Below are 9,972 nucleotides of genomic sequence, written 5' to 3'. Positions count from 1 at the left end.
TATTGCTATTAAATACAGAATTTCGCGAAAGTGTACACTTAAAACATGACAAATGTATAAAAACTAATAATACGTGTTAAATTGAGTTCATTTATTCCATTCATTTGCGTGAAATTCATCAAAACATAGTGCGGAAAGTACCAGTGTTTTTTGCAAATAACTCTTTAATTAATTAAAAATTTGAATTTCCGGTCGCGGATTGTTATTATTGGCTTTTTCCGTCCATTTTGACCTGGTTTCGTTAAAGTGCACTACTACCGAAATTTTGCGATATTGGTCACGATACCTGGATCACGTCAATAAATACTGAAAGTATGACAGGGCCCGTAAAAAGGTGTTCGCACGCGGCGATTTTGCGTTCAACTTTTGCTTTCAACTCACGCAGGGTTGCACGAAAAAAAAGTTGAATGGCTAAATGTTGGCTGGCGACCAACTTTGTTGAAAGCGGTTAGTTGAAAGGCCGTTCAACCAAAAGTAGAATGCTAGGCAAAATTTTAGTAGACGGACGGCAAATTCTAGAAAAAGGGGGGATGAGGGGGCGTAGAATAGGACCCCCTGATTTCAAAAATACCTCCTTTTTTCTAGCAACCCTCGAGTTCTTATATAATTTATTGTTGAAAGTTTTCATATTAACGATGAATAAGATAGCAAAATAACATACAACTTGGGTGACAGGTAATAAGATCAACGGTAATAAGGTCAATTGACTTTATTTCGCACCAGGGTGCATTATTACCATTTTAAAAACGAAATAAAATCAATTGACATTATTTCTCTTTCAAACATTAAATTTGCTTAGCTTCGCGGTGGCCCGCGTCAGCGCGCACACCGCGCGCGTCGCGCTCGCGCTCGCGCCACGCGTACCCCGCGCGACCGGCGCGCACACCACGTCACACTACGCCGCGGCCCCCGGCTAACTAAGCTTTAACTGTCATCAGTGATATTAATGCTACCTTATATAACGACAGATATTAAGTCCCAGATGGTTTCTAAAATCACAAATTAGTTTTTGTGCAAATTGAAGATAGAGGGTATTAATGAATTCAAGCCCTCGGTATTTCACATTTTTATATTTGTAAGTTATTGGAAGCAGGGATGCCAACTTGGCTCAAACCGTGCCATTTGTCCCTATTTTACTTCAAATGGCACTTTATTTTTAAATTTGGCACAAAATGTCAAAATGGCACTTTTGTAAAAAAAATAACATTTCAATACATTTTTGTGAAATCCTTTGCGTGCACTTCTTTTTCTCAACTAAAATATTCTAATTTATAAAGGCTATTCAACTGGTTTATCTTATTTTATCATTGCACTTTTGTTTTGAAAATGTGGCTTTATTTTATTGCTAAATGTGAATGATTAAAAGGAATTACACCTTTTTTGGCACTTTTATTTTTCTATTTTGCACTTTTTTTGTCCTCAATATGGCACCTCATAACTAAGGAGAGTTGGCAGCCCTGATTGGAAGATTTCTGCTGTGTTTTGAGGCAACAACTTGTCTGCAGTAAAAAAGCATATAATTTGTGTTTGAAAAGTGTGTGAAAACCAATCAATTATCTTATATGATCTCGGTTCCGATATTAAATAATCAATAATTGTTTATACCCGCATTTTGGCACATTGGCTCGTTGAATGTGCCATCTAATAAATAGTGTCGTCGTTCTCCTTAGCTGATTTTAAATGACTGCTGGCGGAGACATGAATACAGTGTAAGAAAATTCCTTTTCTATAATTGTTTCCTTATAGAAAGGTAGGGTTCTTTTCCACCTTAGACATTCCGAATTCGTTCAAAATATGCTAATTTAAAACACAGAATTCCTTCAGTGTTCCTCCGGGGTTTTTGGACGTGGACTGTTTCTTCAATTTAATAGTGTTCGCTTTATTTTTGTAGAAACGAAAAATGTTTTGCAAGTTATGGATCATTTCTCCACTCTTTCTTCAAATATTTGTCGTATTCCAGCTGTGCGCAGGCATTTAGTTTTTCGCATCGTGTTTTTACATATTCGTAATTTGAATTTTTTTTTAATAGAATCAATTGGTGGTAGTTCATGATTGTGTGTGGATTAATATCACAACACTGAGGATTTGGCAAAAGCCTTTTTCATCTATTAAAAACCAACACTTACGGGGCAATGTTTATTGTAAGAACAACATTTTTTTCTATGAATCGACATACTTTAAGCATTGTTGACGCTATTTCCATTTGAATGAGGAAATAGCGTCAATGACGTTATTCCCAAATTTTTGTTGACTTTATTTCGCTTTTGAAAAGGTAATAATGTCATTTGACTTTATTTCGCACCAGAGTGGGAAATAAAGTCAATTGACCTTATTTCCATTGACCTTATTACCTGTCACCACAACTTGGTGCTACCAGACTGGGATTTTGAATAATAAAAGCGGATTTTTAATTCGAAATTTTCACTTAGTAGATTTCCCCTTTCTGTTTTGCGAAGAAAATGAGCTGAACACCGTTTGCAGAGAACACATTTCTGCGTAGGCGGCCTTCGGCCGCACTTAGGGATTATAACCCTCAGGCAGTAGAATTCTTCTTTCTGTTTTGCGAAGAAAAGGAGCTGAACACCTTTTGCAGAGAACACCGTTCTGCGTAGGCGGCCTTCGACCGAACTTAAAGCAAACAAATCGGGCGGGACCAACACCGCCTACGTCATGGGCAATAATTTTGCACAGGGGTTCGTGACCGGAAACCTCATTGATAATAATACACGCAAAAAATAAAAGTAGCGGGAAATTTTCATTCTCTTTTGTATTGATCAGGGGGACCTGTATTCCTTTTTAAACATTGCCGTCTTTGTATGTATTGTTTTGTACAATATGGCAACACATGTTATGTGTCAGTTTGCAACCATGTGTTAATGTAAATATGGGTGCAATTCAATGTAATTTACAAGTCGATAAAAGTTGAATTAAATTGATTTATATACAAGATAAAATAAAATAAATGTGTGTAAAGTATTAAGTACAGTGTTATGTGCATTTATATATATGAAAGTATGTGACAAATGCACTTTTTGTTAAGAAAACCAAGTGGAACGACTTAAGAAATTTTAACAACAAATAACTTATAAACAATGATATTGTTTATATTTTTTATTTATACATGTTTTAGAGGATACCTCCCTTAACATCCTGACCAAGTTTCATTTGTTTATTCCACCTGGTTTTCTTAAAACACAAGGTGCGGCTGACTACTAAAGCCCACCCGAATGCAAAGTTGAACAATGCAAACGCTTTTTTATGGCGAATATTTTGATATTTTTTTATATTTTGATATTTTTAGCCATTAATTTTTTTTTTCGTGCAACCTTGCGTGAGTTGAACGCAAAAGTTGCCTGAAAAATCGCAGCGTGCGAAAGCCCTATAAGGTTGGTTGCAACAGCTGTTTTATATGGTTATGGTTATGTCACCGCTGATTCAAGCTTTAACCACTACACATTTTTTCTTCACCGTTGAAATGCACAATAAACAACACATTAAACGATAAACAAAAGCAAAGAGCAAGAACGAGTTGTGTTAACAGGATGATTCGCAGTTCGTAATTGAGAGAGCGAACAACGTGATTCGGTTGTGGAAACGCCGTTTTAAGTCAAGAATGGACTAATGCTAACAAAATGTTATCGGACAAAAGGTATCGGTTCGAAATTATACAATTATACCATGTTCAGATATATTGTTTAAACGAGTTTTGGGATTGTGGGCCGAAAGCTGTTCGCACCGGCTTTTAGTGTCTTCGTTGACCTTTCTTACATCCTTTGGTTAGAATTTTGCTACAAAAAAACCAAACCTAAATCTTGCTCTTTCATTTTCTTTTCAAAGCAATCATTTTCTTTTATTCTTATTTTACAGCGTGGCGACGAATAACTGTTACCCCGGTTTTTTTGAGAAATAAAAGGGTCCTTTATAGATTCTGCGAAAAAAGTATTTTATTGTCAATTTTCCACAGATTTTACTTTAGTTGTATTAATTAGTTATTAAATTTTAATCCCTATTTACATTTGCCAGCAGTTTAAACTTTGAGAGAAAAGTTCATTTGGCACGCAAGTCTTTTTCAGGTGTATTTTTTCTTAGGCTTTGTGTAAAAAAATACAAAAAAGAAAAAACCTGTATAAGGTTGGTCGAATGAATGGCCGTCCTAGTCACCAGTTCCGAGTCTATTCGATTTTTGAGTATGAGCCCTTATGTCGAACAAAAGCGGGAGTATAAGGGACTCAAAATTTGCCTATGGTTACAGAAGATATGGAATAAATTAACTGACGAAAACCTGCGTGCCAAATGAACTTTACTCTCAAAGTTTACACTGCTGGCAAATGTAAACAAGGATTAAAATTTGAAAACTAATTAATACAACTAAAGTAAAATCTGTGGAAAATTAACGACAAAATACTTTTTTGGCAAAATCTATAAAGGACCCTTTTATTTCTCAAAAAAATCTGGGCAACAGTTATTCGTCGCCACGCTGTAATTATAGCAGCCAATTAAAAATAAGTCCGAATTGGCATATTAAAGATGATAAAATATGGCTTCCACTTCGTTAGATAATCGAAAAAAACTAGTGCAGACACCGATTGGAATCAGTGGAACATGAGTTTTCAAGTAGTTTTCAGCGAAAACTGGTTTTCGTTCGACAGATTTTACATGGACGAAAACACAACTTTTTGGTCTAAAACCAGTTTTTGCAACGAAAACATGTTTTCGATGTCGGTCCGAACTTGGTATACGAACGTCTTAACCTGGGTATATACTAAACGCATGACAATAGGTTAGGTTATGTAGAGATGGCTAGAGAGAGTGACACCCCTTACATTTAGGCCAGGAAAGACCCATTCTGATACCATATGCAATCTTTGTTCCCCTATGATGTTGCGGCGATTACTCGGGATCAAACCAATGAGTTAACGTGATGAATTTCGATAGTGCTCTAATGTTGATTTCCGATACCTCTGCAAGGCCTTGTAGAGAGGGCTTTCCGAGCGTCTGTAGCCGTCTTCTGCTGAGTGCCGGGCACTCGCATACAAGGTGCTGTAAACTCTCTTCCTCTTCCTCCCTGCAGCTGCGGCAGTAGTCTGGCGCGCTCACTCCCAATCTCAAAGCATTTGAGCCGATTAGACAGTGACCTGTAACAATTCTTTTGAGAATAGATACCTCAGTACCAGAGCTGTAAAACTATCGATAGTCATCCCATTCGATGTTTTCGATAGTTTGCATTGAAACTATCGATACTATCCATAGTATCGGATAATTTTAAAATGCATCGATGAAGCTATTTATATAAAATTTTTAGTTTTATTCAGTGCCTGAAGAATTAGCTAATTTTTATATATCGATTTTCAGTAAATTTGTCCTTTCTCTTCGGCTTTTAAACTATCTTAATCCGATAATAAAAAAAACCTAAAGTTCCCAATCATAGAAAAATAAATCGCTTGTTAAAGTAAAGAAAACTGTATGCATTACAAAAAACTTTCATCAGTCCAACTCCGGCTACGCAACAGTATTTTTGTATAGAACTCACTCCAAAATTTACGGAAAAGTCCATATTTCAAGCGTGTGCTATAAGAACCCAAATCATTGTACAAATAGCCGACTTATACATTAAATAATCATCAATCAAAGTATCAAACGGAAATACAAGAATATCCAAAAATTTTACTAACCCTGGCTTATATCAATTGTTTCTTCCACCGACGCAGAATCACTTACACTATATTTAAACTAGTTTTTTCAAATTTAATTACACCCGATTTACATGATTCAAGTACTTTAAAGCTATTCTGATTCATTCTCTTTTGTGTTTTCTATTTGCTTTCACACTCTTAAATTTCATGGAATTCCAGTTTTTGGTTCTTTAAATGGGAAACAATGAAAATGTCTTCTCAACCCCTCTCTTCCACTAGCAAACAGAATTGAATCCAATACTTGAACCGTGTAAAACCCGGAAATCAATGTTGCCAAATTCCCATTTTCGCCAAGAAATTTTTAAGCAAGAAACAAAACCGACTTCAATTCTTATATAAAAATTTAAAAGTATCGTAAATTTCTTTACGATCCAGTTATCGGATTCAAACAAAATAAGTATGGGACCACCCTTGAGCTACCACACTTCCGATGAATAAAGAATCATCGAAATCGGTTAACGTGGTCCAAACGTATGCGGTAACATACATAAAAGTCGGTTAAAAATAAAGAAAAGCATACCAAGTAAAGGTCTGCATCGGAATTCAGTTTGCTTCACTGTGAAGTTTTTTTCAAATATGTAAACTACTCATACTCTAACAAAGAGGGCATGGAAGGAAGAGAAGTGAAGATGTTGAGCGCTGTATACATAAAAAAAAGTACTCAACAAATTATGTTCCGAAAAAAAGAGGAACATAAATCAGCAGTACCATGCTGTTAAACTTCCACAAAAAATATGTTCCTTCACAAGTGTTTTTTGAGTATTTTTGGAAGTTTTTGTTGAATGCTATATTATGTTAATGTTAGAGCTGACACTTATGTTAAATAGCAAACATGGAGAAACAATGTAGGACGCTCCGAATATTTAGCCAACAGCATATTTTTATAAAGAAAGTGGACTCATTTTATACAGAGAACCAATTTTTAATTTTACAATACGATACTTTCATTTCATAATACCAGGCGCACATACATATGAAGTAGCAAGCTTTCCCTATGCATACATTTGTTTGTAGAAGTTTTTAATTCGTTTGTAGAAGCCTTTAGAAATTCACAAAGTAGAATTTTGGAAATTTAAAAATTTACACAAACAGTTTTCTGCTTAGAAATAGAAAACTTCTTACTTCACATGTATAAGCGCCTGGTATTGAGAAATGAAAATATCAATTTGACAATAAAAACTGGTCATAAAGACAGGTCGCGGGAAAATGGACACACATTTTTGGTTATTTAAAAAATTTACATAATATGTAAGTACATAAATCATGTATATGTATGAAAGATTAGAACTTTTTTGCACGCATTGAAGCGTCCGACGAGAAATGTAAAACAATATTTTAATTATATATTGGAATAAAAAGAAAATGTGTGTCTTTTCTTAACATTATGTTAAATGCTAAAATTTTAAAAGATAAAACTTCATAAGTATTCCTATACTTCCTATGAAGTTTTCAAATACTACTGAATGCAATCAACTTACTCTAGTACTCTGGACAAGCGGAACAGTGTCAAGAATGATAGAATACAAGATTGCGCCGATCAGAGAGGATTTTTGAGAATAACTTTTGAGTGACGTCACACTGGTGCAATTGCGAGAGAGAAATGCCAAAACGTGAGCAAGAATGGAAGAAGAAGAAAAAATGTTGCAAGGAAAACGTAAACAAGTTGCACAAGTGTGACGTCATGCAAACAACGATTCTGTCAAATTCGTTAAGAGAGGAATAGCGGTCCGAGATCGGCGCAACCTTTGTATTCTCTCAATCGTGGAACAGTGTTTCATGTAGCAGAGCTCTGTTAAGTAACATTGCTCAGTTCCGTAAATTTATGATGTTCTCTTTTTTTGTTCCTATCTTTTTAAGTACTCTAAAATATATGCTCCATTTACTCATGTACACATGTGAAGAGTATTTCTGCTGGTATATTTGCAGTGCTTTAATACCAAGTAGTACATATGTATAATATAAACAATGGTCCGTAGTCATAGAGAAGTTAGGAAAAGGTTTTAACGATTAAAATTGTGTTTTATTGTAATCATCGTTTTAACTCTTTCATAGTCAACTTAAAATGCATTTTATGGCAAAAACAGAGTTTTAACTTTACAATGAGGAGAACGCGGTATTAAAATGTTAAAATAAGGTTCTAAGTTTTGCATTGTTGTTGAAGTAGTATTCGCAATAGCACCCAGGTTCGGTCCCCACTCCGAACGATTCCAAACATTTTATTTTTTATTTTTATTTTACCACAAACATTATTTTATTATATTTTTATAATTATTTCGTTATTAATAAAATTTTTTGGAGTTTAATTTTAATTAAAAAGGCCAGAACAACTATAATCAAATAACCATAAAATTTAAATAATATTTAAAAGAACAAAAAAATATGTAAAAAAATGTTCCTTGGCAGTGGGATTCGAACCCACGATTTCCCGCAATCCTACAGCGGACACAGTAAACTAATTAAAGTACTCATATTTCTATATACTGCCGGGTAAATTTTTTCTCTTCATATGGATAGCACTGTTCTCTCTCATCTTAACAAACAGCTGTTTCTAAGATGTCTATGATTAACACAACTTATAACTCTATTCTAAACTGTATTTTAACAAGAATGAGTTTTAACTTGCGACTTTGACTATGGGCCAATATGTATATTTCCTCAAAGACTACAGATACTGCAAAAAATATAACTATTCGATAGTATCGATAGTTTTACAGCTCTACTCGGTACGTTTTAAGCCTAAAAGTACAGACGTGTGTTTTTTTATAGTAGGAATGCAAATGGGTCATGATAGTTTCCCCCGCTTAATTAGGAAATTATGTTAAGTCATACTCGCGAAGACGTGCTGGTCTATTGCGTATTATTTCAGATCTTCGAATCACTTGCTCTGGACTTGATTGAAATTATGCTGGAATTTGTTCTTCTCGATGACCTGAAGTTTCTGGTTATGTTTCTGAGTAGATTTAAGATTCAGCTTTGTTCGATTTTGGAAAATTTCTGAATTCTAGTTTCTGGAAAATTCCACTTTCGCTGCGAGTTGCGAAAATATCAGATAGAAGATTAATTTTAGATTCAGTTGTTGGAACATCTCGTACGACCCGAAACTCTGCCCATCTAGACTTTGCATCAATGACTACAAGAAAGTGATGATTCTGGAATGGTCCGGCATAATCTACGTCTATCTTTGTTTACCTTTACATTTGGCATTTCTCCTCTTCTTCGAAAAATAATCGATAAAACTAGGTCGGACACCGAAAAGTAATCGGTTTAATCCAAGGTTATTTTATAATTACAGATTAACGAGGGACGCAGTTTGTATAGCTAATCTCTTTTTCTAATTACAGATACGGGAGTTAAGCTCGAAAATGAGGATAATCTACTATATGTAAGCCTAGTATAAAACAAAAAATGAACAAAACTAAAAATACTTTTCTCTAATATTAAACATAGAAAAAACACAAACAAACATAAACACCCGAACAACCAAAAATCTGTTACACCACGCACAACAACAATTAGAACATACTTTGAGGGAATTGGAATTATTATATCTGGATGTTTTAGTGAATAATGCACGCATTTGTGTAGTAGCAAGTATACTTTATTAATACTCGTTTCCACGCCTCGTAATTCGCTGTCTAATTCATATTTCTCTCTCCCATTCGTCATTCACCATCCAATTACGCTTCGAATAACGTAGTTCACCAAACTCAATTTTGAGAGCGAATTACCTCTTTTGTAGGTAATTCCGATCGAATTACCATGCGAATCGGTGCCTTTTCTAATATTTATCGGAAATATATCGAAGTTTTCACCGGCCTGGTTCCATTTGCCGGCACTTTTTCTAGTTCCTGGAAAATTAATTAACAGAATAATCTCTATATGAGCCATTCTTTTTTAAGTCGGACGGATTGCGTAAAAAAAATTGTCATGTCTCCGATTCGCTTAACATTTTTTTTGTGGGTTCTATACATGAAATAAGCCAGAGAATTTAGATATATAGAGAAGGTGCAAATTAAAAGTGGAAACAATTCGCGGGCGAAAAATTAACAGCTTTAGAAAAGTTAACCACGGACACGTCTATTCTGCACGTTACCGAAGATTTAACCGGAAAATTTTATTACCAAAAAATGTTACCAGTTCTTGTCACCGCGATTCTAGGTACGTTGCTAATGCATTTAAAATATTCAGCAATTCAGCTATGAAGAACTGTGCAAATTCTGGTATTGGCTATTTCACGGGGCAATACTTTGTTACCAGTTTATGAGATGGTAAAAAAATT

This window comes from Rhagoletis pomonella, unplaced genomic scaffold (assembly GCF_013731165.1).
Source record: "Rhagoletis pomonella isolate Grant_MI unplaced genomic scaffold, Rhpom_1.0 Rhpom_scaffold_00001, whole genome shotgun sequence".
Classification (NCBI taxonomy): domain Eukaryota; kingdom Metazoa; phylum Arthropoda; class Insecta; order Diptera; family Tephritidae; genus Rhagoletis; species Rhagoletis pomonella.
Note: the sequence above shows the minus strand (reverse complement) of the source record.